The 13,108-nt window shown below is 38.2% G+C and overlaps 1 long non-coding RNA gene across 1 annotated transcript in view; it reads left to right on the forward strand.

Moving 5' to 3' along the window:
* The first annotated feature begins 1,414 nt into the window (after positions 1 to 1,414).
* Positions 1,415 to 13,108, forward strand: part of LOC136874978 (uncharacterized) — a 47,695-nt gene continuing 36,001 nt past the window's right edge. Inside the window, exons 1-2 of the long non-coding RNA XR_010860329.2 lie at positions 1,415 to 1,691; positions 6,112 to 6,194. This is a non-coding gene — a long non-coding RNA (uncharacterized lncRNA). The remainder of the gene's footprint in view (positions 1,692 to 6,111; positions 6,195 to 13,108) is intronic.

Genomic DNA, 13,108 nt, shown 5'->3' on the forward strand with positions numbered 1-13,108 from the left:
AGAGCGCTCATTGAACTATTTCAGCAACAATGTCTGTTCTTGTGCCATTTCTGAAGTGCATATAATCTTGATGCGCAGTATCTTCACTATTCATTTCTTACAGTCATTCTAACCTCTTGGAAATTCACATCATTTCTGCACTTGATGGGCAGACATAGCTTTTTCCATGATACTGTGTAAGCATAGACCAAGTCCATGCATTTCCTTAGATAAGGTATCTCTATGCAGACCTCCTGCATGACCACTTGTAGAGTAACACTTATTCTCCAAACATTCTATGGTTATGCTCCACTGTATGGTACACTGATGGGATTACAAACTAGTGTGTATGTAATTCCAGTGACAGTTCCTTTGTTTCTGTAGTATACATACTTCATGCATTTCTTTGTTGCTTCCTTTTTCCAAGTTGAGGGTAAGAGTACTAGGGTGTGTCATCAAAAGCCTTCTTCTGATAAAATAAATACACCAACTATGTTAGGACACTGTTCATAAGGAAGAACTAGAGCTGATACTCACTGGCTAAAAAAGTCCTTAATATCACATACTTGTGATAAATAATATAAGTAATAGTAGAAAACCATTGTTCACCTCAAATACAGATATTCATAAAAATGTTTTGAACACATTACTGTGCGGCATTCTCTGTATGAGAATAAACAAAGGTAAAAGCTGATACGGAAAGAATGATGAAGGAAACTTCTGAAATGTGCTGTTACCAAAATGTGTCAAACGTCATATTGAAAGTTCAGGTCACAAGTAAATAGATGGTAAATAAGCTTAGTAAGAGGGGAAAAATTGCCAAAGACCTTAAGAATGATTGACACCAAGCAAGTTGGCCATGCTGTTAGGGGCACGTAGCTCTAAGCTTCTATTAGGGAGATAGTGAGTTAGAACGCCATTGCTGGCAGCCCTGTAGACGTTTACTATGGTTTCCATTTTCACACCAGGCTGTACCTTAATTGAGGCCACAACAGGTTCCTTCACCCTCCTAGCCCTTCCCTATCCCATCGTCGACATACGATCATATTTCAGATCAGTTGTAATTGATTGAAGACCTATCTGTGTCGGTTCTAAATAAAGGAGCTTGTAAAATGAAAAAAAGGATTGGTAGAATGCATGCAGAGAAACGCAGGAGTCTTACAGCTGACTTCAGATAAGTATAAGTGGTGGGGATTAAATAGGACATTGGTATACATTATACTGGATGTAGACTATAAAGCTTATGAAGAAAATGAGGAGGTTAGCACAGGATATGGTGACATGGGCACCTGTATCAAACCAGTTTTCATAGTTGGAGTGGCACTGGTAATATAGTAGCATTGTCAACGGTTTCTCACCAATCTGCCTATGTTTCATTCCCAGTCAGTGCATGTATTAGGCTTGAAATAAAAGCCATGTACCTGTGTGATTTGGATTACATGCATGACAGGAGGTTGTGTGGCTGTGATAAGGAAATTGACAGTCACTCAAAGCTACAGGCTTCCTTCCTTCCTGATTAGTCTATGAACTTATTGCACTAATAATGATGATGATGGTGATATATTTTCTGTTCCTTGTTTCAGTAAAAAGTCATTGGAAGTGATTTACTACTTCAGCTGATGCAAATACTTCAGTTGGTGTGTGAAATGGACCAGAAAGTCAACATCAAGGAAGAACCGGTCTGGCTTGACGAAGTAGCAAGTACATCATTCGTAAGTATCCTTCCAGATTAATTTATAATCACTGGAATTTAATTCATGTTCAACAATTCTGTGTTAACAATATATATTGGAAATGAAATCTTGTAATATCCTACTCTTTTAATTACTGTAGTAAACATTCAGGGTTATTCTAGGTGATTCAGAACAAGAAACAAATTCTCCAACTTGTAATAGGTATTTATGCTGGTCTTTAATTGTTTTCTGCTTCCATTGCATGACATACCTAGGTGGTAGTGTGACTGATCTCTTGCACATTGTAACATGTCACTGTCAATGCACATGATATCCTTGGTGTTGGCATCCTTTGATGTCGTTCAGTGTTATTGAAAATTGAGGGTAATTGTTGATATTGGAACATTTTATTCATGCCATTTTTACCAGGGATAGCTTAAACTGTCAAAATAACTGATCTAAAGCACCTTTACTTATGTACTGGGCCTGGTTTGATTCCCAGCAAATTGAAGTATTTCTTACCTGAAACAGGGCTGGTTCAAGGACAAATCATTGCCAAGGGCAGAAATGCTGGCCTCCTCTCAATCCCAAGCTCTTATAAGTTTAGATTTATATCACTAGAGCACAGTGTTTAAACGTTATTCTCAAAGCCCTGTTTATGTTTGTCTTATGGTTCGGCTGAGCGGTAAATATTGTTACATGTGGCTCAGTATGAGCTCCACCACGGACTGAAAATTCTGTGACAGGTACACCAGCACCATTTATCAGAATGGAGTGTAAAATTTGTAGTGAGAATCTATTTAAAAGAAATTATTTTCATTTTGTCAGCAGATTTCAACACCATGGAAGAGTACTGCATGTTCCATTATAGCTGAATATAGCATAATTTAAAGTGAAATTGTTCTTCAAAATCCATGACTGTTTCATTTACTCAGCTTCTACTGGTAATCTGTTTTCCCTCTGTGCAGTTTTATAGCGTTCCACTCATCACAAACAAAAGTTGCTACAGAGAGGGAGACATTTATTGCAGCCAATGACCATTAAACAAAATAAACCGCTCATTATTGCAGAACTGAGCGAGTTCTTTCATTGTTTGCACCACATTGCATGGTATTTGTCACATTTGCCATTGCAGAGCAGACGTTTGGTGGTAATTCTTGTTCTGGCAAACTTTGTGGTAAAATATCTTCTCACATATGACTTAATGCATACAATTGTTGAGTCCAATCTCATGATATCATTGTCAAGATTAGAAATTAGCCTTTGGGATGCAGGTGTAGAGATCAGAAGTAGCTGCAGTCTCAATTCTAGAACAAAGTAGGGCTTGGCTTGCTTGCCGCTGGCTGAATAGCTCAGACAGTAGAGCGGTGGCCTTCTGAGCCCAACTTCGCTGGTTTGATGCTGGATCAATCCGATGGTATTGGAAGGTGCTCACATAACCCAGATTCATGTTGGTAGATCTACTGGCACGTGAAAGTATTCCTGCAGGACGAAATTCCAAAACCTCAGCGTCTCCAAAATCCAATAAAATGTAGTTAGTGGAATGTAAACAAATAACATTGTTATTAAATCCCTCTCTGGTGTGATAAATTTTTCAAAATGCACTGTTTTTTTGGTGTTGTCCAGAAAAAGTTTTTCCCATACATTTTGTGATTCAATCTCATCCATGATTTGGTCAGCATGAAACTGACTGAGGTACTTGCATTTCCAGTACAGCCAGATCCTTTATAAATACAGTGCTGTTGCATGCCAGTCTGCCAGCCCACTGAAATCTATACACGAACATACCTGTGATCTTAATATTTTTATACATGCCCACATTTTAAACCTATTTATTATCAAATTAATCAACTTCTATACAAATTCACTTATCCAGCTTCCTTTGCCTCTCTTACTGTCTTTCTGATTTTTTAATAGATAAATCAGGAGAATCGCCAGCTTCAAGCATGGTGAAGTTATGCTGTTTTGATAGTGTAAATTTATTACAGACTGCTTTTTGAAGCTCTGCAGTTGTGTATTCTTAAAATTGTTTCTATTTGGACTGTAGTTCCCAACACAAAAAGCAAGCAAATGCACTGTGGAGATATAGTCGCGAAAGCCTGCAGTTCACGAGATGATGTGTGGTTTGCGTGACAATTACTCCTGGCCTTCATTCTTGATTTTCTGGACTGGTATCTCTATCTCACTGTAAGATGGCTCATTATTGTTCTCTTGCAGCCTGAGTAGACCTTGAACTGGCCCTCAGATCGATGTAAAATTCCTTGACCTTGCAGCGTATCTAACCCCAGTGCCTGTGGGTAGAATTCAGACTTGCTATCCCTAGACTGTGAAGTGAGCACGTAGTTGTTTAGAATCTGAATAAAAAATGTTGGAACTTCAGTAAATTTTGATAAAACTCTCTGTTGAATGAAAGAAAATTCAGAACTACTGATCATTTGTAGAATAAACTTGGACACCATAGGCAAGTCATTGACATGGGATGTGAGATCCATTGTATGTTTGCTTGGTGATAAAATTCATCCATGGGAACACAAGTAATGGTGAGGTACAAGCATGTGACAGACAATAGATGAAGATAACATGATATTCTCAGATGAGGTGACATTGTGTGAGGATGTTGGGAATATACTTGTTTTTCTTTTGCTCACTCTTTCTGTGCTGTTCTCTCATTATGTTTATCCTGTTGTGTACTTTTTCATGTTCCTGTGTTATAGGTAAACTCATGTCCTCAATCCGAGGAGGTGCAGCTCTTTTCAGGTGCACCTCCAATGGAGGCGAGCTGCATATACTATTTTCACCACGTACCATCCCTCCTGCCATTCTTAAATCTTTGACAGTACCAGCAGTTAGACCCATTCCTCTGAGGAGGGCAGCTAATGTTGCTAACCATTATGCTACAATTATGACATGACACAATACTTGTTGGTTCATTTCCAGTTTTAAAATTTTAACATTAATGGTAAAATACTGAATTTATTGTGGAAGAATGAAATTTATTTTGTTAGCTGTTGGAGATATGGGCCAATCTGTCATCTGTGTATTACTTAGACACGAAGGAGGTGCTCCATGTAGATACCATGCATCCTTACACATGCTTCAGACCCTCTTGTCAGTGAATCATGAACTCTTAAGGTCATCCTGGCTGTACTCAGATTTGATCGTATGAATTGTTTACGCTCCTGTAACATGCATGTTGTGGATAGGTTGGGCTCACACCCATGTATGTAGTGTTTTCATTAACCAGAAATCAAAAGGATTCGGGGCAAGTGAATGGGGAGACTGTGTTACTGGTATCTCCTCAACTAATCATTCACCCATAAAATGTTTGTGTTAGATGCTGTTGTACAAGGTATAGAAGTTGGGGTATTACCTTTCTGTGCATGAAGCATATCTGTTGTCTTTCTGCAAGGGTAATGTTCCCCAGTAGAGCTGTTAATTCATTGTAGGTATGGAAATTGATGATACTCAGCACTGGTCAATGTTTGTGGTGAAACATATGGTCTTGCGAGTCTGTCACACATGATTGCTGCCGACACATTGATTCTGAAGCAGACCTAATGCCATATCTCCATGATTGCTCGAGAATTTACATCTGCCTGCACAGATGTGTTCTGTAAATTTAATATGCCATATCTTGTGAATCCTGCAACTTCTGTAATTAAAAGGCTGACTGTGAACTGTGGATCTTCGGTGTCCTAGCTAGGAGCCAGTGGCAGAACTGGAATCTCCACATAGTGGTCTGGTGGTGAAAGAGTTTGCACATGTTGGATAAAGAAAGGATAAAGGAATTGATTGTGCAGAACTGACCATACAAGTGTGTGGTTATCTCCAGTGGCGTCAGTTCTTTACAAAACTTGTTGTTGAAGAATCATGATTTTTAAGTCGCAACACTTGCTTCTCCATCTCCAGCATGTGGACTGTGTGACTCCTGGATCTGTTCTTCTTGCTGTGAATGATCCTATGTCTTCGAGTCACCAGAATAGCCTGCTGGATATTACTTAAAAAGGAATGTGGATGTTGTTCAGCGTACATGACACGGGCCTGTAGCTAACCCATTGTGGAATACCATGTCCACCATTTCCTTCAAGAAATAGTAAGACTCAGTTTCACTACTTAAATAATTTACTTTGTACAGAATCTCCAGTATTGCTCTGATACATTACTGAACTAGCAACCTCAACTGTACTGGTACCACAGTCAGTGCACTGCAAACACAACCCTCAGAAATGTACAATGAACTTCAACCGGAAGACGGTCTACATCACCGAATGCTACACATACTCGGCACAGATAGGATGGCCCACATCTCAATATGTATTGTTTTTGGTTATTTAATTATAGAGTGACTCTAACGTTGACCTATATTACTTCCTGTAGGAATATGGTACACCTTTTACATATTTGTTCTTGTTATCTCTTTATTATACTTTTCTTAATTTACTTTTCGTATTTCTTATAGCCTTCAGCAGACGCGAAGAACGAACTAATCATAGAAGAACCTACACTTGATCAACTTGTACCATGTTTAAAAGATGAGGAGAAGTAAGTACAGTTTATATTTTACACCCTTAACAGTAGCTCACTCTATGTGCAAGTCACCTTTGGGATACAAAGGTCCCAGGTTGAAAGCTTTTCCAGGTAGATGTACTGTTGAAAGTTGGATACTTTGTGTTGTGCAATGTCAGCAAGTTTACATGACAAAACTCATGACAACTCGGCTCTTGATCCTCGAGAGATTTGGTCTAGTTTGCTATCTAGTGGACGTTAGAATGAGATTGACTAGCAGCCAGCCAGATGTCTTGCATGCCTGCTTATCTTCCATAGGCTCGGGTTTCAATTTCTGGTCTGGTTGCATGTATTTACATTGATCCAGGAACTGGTTCAAAGGCCACTCTGCTTAAGTGATTACAGCTGTGGTGCTATCTGACAGTGAGATGGTTTTCTATGTTGGAAAAGTCAAGAATAATGGCCGAGAAGATTGATTGCACTGACCAGAAATCAGCTCATAATGTGCAGGCCTTGAGGCTGAGTAGTGATCGCTTGGTAGGTCAAGGTAGGCCCATTATGGCTGTAGCACTGTGGGATCATGTTTATTAAGTTTGGAAATTCTGTCCAATCTTAACAACCCACTTGACTAATGTTCATGCGAGTATTGGCTAGACCTTCAGCGCAATTGACAAGATACTCGCACGCCACGGCGTACGTGCTGGTTTATATTTTGACCACCCCTGCAGGAGTTTCCCTTTTGCGATCTTCCATAAATAGAACAGGAATGTGGCTTATTTACAGCTCTCCTTCTGAGAACATATACCATAATACATTGCCCAATTGTAACCTCTGAACGCACAAACTTTTCATTAGGTGTCAGTCAGTCTCATAGCCAAAGTTCCAGGTGTGGTAAAGGCCAGTGACAGCAGTGATTTGGTGAGTTATTGAAAATGATCTGGAGGACTGTGATGGCAGTATCATGATAATGAAGAAGAGATTTTAAAGAGAAAGTAACAGTTCATCTGGTAAAAGTTACTGTGAAATAGTATTGAAAGTTCCTTGTGCAAAAGGAAAACATAGTGACTGTGTTATGGGTTAGTAATAGTGATAAACAGCCAATTATTCATCACTTTACAGGCTCTCTAGGGGTGTCAGGAGAAATGAGAGACAAATATTTAGATAATTCTCTATTGGAAATGCCTTGTGTTTTTTGGAGTTTATGGACCTGTTGTTTTCCCACATTGAACGGGAAACAAATATTTACTCTGCGGAACAATTATTGGACCCAGATAGAAAAGAAAAGAATACATGATGTCAAGTCGTTTGACACTAATGAGGATGGCACTATGGCCTGCTTTGTTCTCTGCATTCTGATGTCCCAGGTTCATAAGTTTTGAAACCTAAGCACAAGGTACTACAGCCCTGAAGGTCCTTGGCAGTGTATTATTGTATTTTTTGTGGTAAAGATTGCAGTGCAATATTCCAAAAGTGCTATAATCACTTCAAATAACCCTTCTATTTGAAAAAAATATTTGTAAGTGAAAAATTTACTCTCAACTGTTTGTCATGGTGCAGTGCTGAAAGCCTGGAGCTGGCAGCCATAGGTCGGCCACAGTGGAGGGATGTATGCGGTGTTGCCAGACTGCCCATAGCTGATCAGCCATTATTGTGTTTAGTGCTTGAACTGTGAGGACATCAAACTGATCCCGGCTCCTTAATAGTGCACAGTTTGCGGAAATAGCTATAAGAGGAACCGTTAATTTGTTCACTGTAATAGCTGCTCGCTAATTGGCCAAAGAACCTGCCCAAATCTTTCAATGTCTGATGACAGAAAAATAAAGAACAGAACGGTTCCTGGACATGGTTATGCTGGCAGTGTGAATTATCGCCATTATCAAGCCCATTCTTTCAGTTAACAGTGATACGCCACATGATTTAGTGAATAATTCTATATATAAATAAACATCTATCACTTTTCACCTTCAGTGTGTGCAGTATTATGCGACCTGGATGGTTACAAAATATCCACGTATCGCTTGAAAGCTTAGACCCGACCATAGTATGTGTCAGTGAGACATAGTTGTCAAACAAAATTTATGACTCGAAATGTTTCCTGACGTGCTGATATTTTAAGTTCCATACAGCTACTGGGATCATTTCCAATACACCACAAGGGAAAAAATAGAAATCCTAGCTATATAAAAAAAGAACACTTTAAATAAGAAACTAGAAACCTTGAAACAACCACTCGAAATGCAACCAACAATTTCAACTACGAACAAGAATACTCTAATCCACCCTAACACAAATAATGAACATAGTTTTCACCCACCAATGAAGAATCTTACTAGAATTCCATTTAACGAAGCAGAAACTGAGATATTGAGTAGAGGACCCAAGCACAATTGGGGCAACATGTCAGTATTTCAGAACATCATAACTACCTTCACAGAAAGCGAAGAAGCCATACAGAAGATTCCACATGACTTGCGTGAGGAAGTTAGACATGACATCATACAAAAGCTACCACAATATATAAATAAAATCAGTCACAATAACCCAAATAATAACGGTACAAAAAAGCACATATACACAAACTTAAAAATAAAATCACACAAAACAACCTTATCATAACGAAAGCAGATAAAGGCAACACCACAGTTATGATAGACAAAGACGAATGCGTAACAAAAACTAAAGAATGTTTTAAAGATAATACCTTCCGAATCATACGCAAAGACCCAACCAACAGCATACAAAAGAACCTAAAAATTGTACTAAAAACACACATTTTTTACTCACGGAAACTGAATCTACGAAACTCACGACTATGAATCCCAACTACCTACTGCAAAATCTCACCCAAAAATACACAAAGATAGTATACCTATGAGACTGATAATAAATTACAGGTCAAGCCCAACATACAAAATTTCACAATTTATCAAAAAATTTCTTAAGAAACATTACTTTTTTCAAGTCAACAAAACCGTACGAAATTCAATAGATTTTTTGCAAAAAATAAAAGAATTACAAATAGAACAATACCACACCATCGCTTCGTTTGACATAGCCAATATGTACCCCAGCGTTCCCACAAAAAAAAAAAAAACATAGAAATAATTCAATTTAATCTCAAAAATCATAGTAAATTAAGCAACCTAGAAATTGAAGTATTCATCAAAATACTCGAATTTGCAACCAATAATAACTACTTCGAATTCCACGACACAATTTACCAACAGCAAGGCCTTCCAATGGGGTCACCTGCTTCCGGCATATTAGCTGAGATATACATAGACTATCTAGAACATACCTCCATCAAAAAACAGATGGTATATTCTTGTGGTGCAGATTTGTCGATGACATTTTTGCCATTATTGATAAGACACACCGACGACAACATCTTATTAGAAAAATTAAACACACTAGAACCAAACATAAAATTTACAAAAAAACCGAAAACAATCAGAAATTAAATTACCTCGACTTGACTATGACCAGGCATGAAAATCATTTATCTTTCAAAATATACCGAAAACTCCCACACACAGCGAACACGATCAAAACAGATTCCATCCACCCCAATACTCATAAAAAAGCAGCGTATTACAGTATGATTTATAGGGCCTTCAATATACCATCATCAAGAACTGACTTTAATGAAGAAATACGATTAATTCATGAGATAGCTATGAACAATGGTTACAAGAAAGAAACGATCAACACCATCATTCAGAAAATCAACTCCCAACCAAAAACCAGATTAACAAAAACAGATAAACCCAAGAAGGACTACGCATTATTCACGTTCAACAATACACACATATACCCACTAACTAATACATTCATAAAACACAACCTAAAAATAGCGTTCAAAACATCACACAACAGTACTAATATATTACATAATACCAAGACAATCAATAACATTAATAAATAGCACCACTCAGGAGTTTACCGTATCAAATGTAATAACTGTGAAATAAGTTACATAGGACGTACTGGTAGGAATTTTGCAATCAGGTACAATGAACGTGTTAATGCTGTGAAACACAATCATTTTTTGCAAAAGATCAGCATATCGACGAATATAAACATAATTTCACGAACATTGAAAATGACATGAAACTACTTGACATGAACCCCAAAGGTCCCTTACTCAATATAACAGAAGACCTATACATACCACTAGACCAATATACCAACCCTAACTACAACATAAATGAAATCACAGAAAAAATCCAATACCATATTCAATAAAATTATCCCCGCACTAAACTATTATCTTGCCGGGCTGAGTGGCTCAGACGGTTAAGGCGCTGGCCTTCTGGCCCCAACTTGGCAGGTTCGATCCTGGCTCAGTCCGGTGGTATTTGAAGGTGCTCAAATACGTCAGCCTCGTGTCGGTAGATTTACTGGCACGTAAAAGAACTCCTGCGGGACTAAATTCCGGCACCTCGGCGTCTCCGAAAACCGTAAAATAGTAGTTAGTGGGACGTAAAACAAATAACATTATTATTATTATTAAACTGTTATCTTAAAATAATCAATAAACAACATCCAGCACGCTCCAACACACAGATGATCGACACGCCCAACTCTACCCCTACCCCCACCACAACAACTCCCCTCATCCCTCACCCCTCCACTCCCCTTACAGCAGCGGACACCAACTCCGGAAGAACACGACACAGCGCACGCCAGGCAGCCAAAGCTAGCGCATCACAACCACAATAGCTATTGTAAGTACTCTATATTAAACACACATACACAAACAGGCATTCCTAAGACTACAAATTCTTAATTTCATTTCTTGTTTCTTACAGACACATATCACCACTTATAGACCGGAGAAGACCCACCTTCCTGCATTTGACACTCACAGAAAAGAAATTACATTCAATATTCCGGCCATATTCAACCACAGCTGCACACATCTACCTCAGACAATACGTCAGACTTGTTAATAATGATTGATAAGTCAACCATAAACTAATGAATAAGCATAATATACAACAGAAAGAAGAGCACCACTTACAAAAAAGCATAGACTTTCTCCATATCATATTGAAGAAAATCAATGAATACAAGACCGGAAACTTACTCTAAAAATCGTTCCCTCTTTATTGTAACAGATTTTACATGAATCTGCACATTTTAAGATGACATTCTACATTTATTATATATATTTTTAAGAGTGTTTATGTAACTGTACTTTTAACAATAGTCCATTTATACGATTTTCACATCATATTGAAGAAAATCAACGTACGCAAGGCGAAAAAGTCATTCCAAACAAAATGTTTCCTGTTTATTTATTATAACGGATTTTACTTGAACTGTATACTTTAAGACAACATTTTACATGTATCACATAAATTTTTAAAAAAGTGTTCACGTAATTGTACTTGTAATAATAGCCCATTTACGTGATTTTAGGCCTAAAAGATTCACCTACACATTTTAGATTGTACATAGTCGAAATTACCCTGTAGTATGCTCAATTAGAAGTAAGATATATCCTATCATTATGACTATTATTATGGACAAGGCAAATCAACTAATTTGATTTATGTGAAGATAACGGTGTACAGCTGAGGATGACTACATGTAAAGAGTCGAAACCGGTACTGTAGATATTTGTATAAATAAATTTGTATTGATAAGGTGGAACATTTCTCATCTATAACTTATGATAACGGTCAATACGGAAAATGAAGCTGATAAATCAAGTGCTGATATTGACCTGTAAGGCCCATTCCCATGGCTGTACAGGGGGAGTTCTAATTGCAGCCAAGCCAGAATGTCACCCAACTTGAGTTAACTACGTGGAGACAACAGCCGAAGCACTGTGGGTAGAAATGACATGCAACAAACATAAATTCCTTATTGGATCAATTTGTCACGCCCCTAAGTCATCTCCGGAGATGAACGATTAATAATCCTCTCTCTCTCTCTCTCTCTCTCTCTCTCGGGTTTGTAAGATGTACAACACAATTAAAATGCCATTTTTATTATCACTGATTTCAACCTAGAAATTATGTTGTCCAGAAATTCTGCCCCTGTTCCAAATAACTTCATTGGCAATAAATTCCTTTCCAATTTCTATGATTTATTCCTTCCTCAGTTAATGTTCAAAGCCATGCGTATTATGCGAAGAACACACTCAACACTTGATCTTTTCCTAAGTAACATATCACTATGTGTCCAATCCCTTAATATTATTCTGGGATTTTGTGACATTCAGGCTGTTCCTACACCACTGTCCCATATGAAACCATCTCCCAAACTCTGTACTAGAACAGCTTTCAATTTTTTCTGAAAATCCTGGAACAATCTGTGCACTTTACTATCAAACTGCCTCCGTGTTCTCAGCTCAAAAATCGCCAGCAATGTAAACATAAAGAAGTTGTCGCAAGACTACGGGAAAATTTTCCTGTAGTGCATAGAAGAAACCACACCAGTAGTAAATATAACCAGCAAACCTAAATCCTCATGGATCACCAAGGAGACAGCACAAGGGTTTCGAAGGAACTGAAAATGAAGAAGAAACCTGATTAACTGTGAGTGGGAGAAGTACAGACTGGCTAAAAGCAAGGCTGAACAATCTGTCGGAATTCCTGTGATTCTTATATTCACAGTCTCAACACCAACAACATGGAACTGAGGGCATTTCTCAGATGTAAAGGTTGCTACAGATCTCTATCTGTATTTCAACATAACAGTACGGATTCTCTACACTACAAGAAATTGCAGGCACCTACAGCAGGAAATTTAATAACTTCTCAGCCCCTACTGAGGAAGAGAACATGCTGTATTCAAGGACAACTACCCTCTCTTCCCTCTAACCAATCTGTATTTCTCAACAAGTAAAGTCAAGGATAGCCTTCTGTAAACAGGTCCACGTACCCACCGGGCCAGATTGAGTGCCAGCAAGAATTCTCAAGAGCTGTGCAACCACCTTG

This window comes from Anabrus simplex, chromosome 5 (assembly GCF_040414725.1).
Source record: "Anabrus simplex isolate iqAnaSimp1 chromosome 5, ASM4041472v1, whole genome shotgun sequence".
Classification (NCBI taxonomy): domain Eukaryota; kingdom Metazoa; phylum Arthropoda; class Insecta; order Orthoptera; family Tettigoniidae; genus Anabrus; species Anabrus simplex.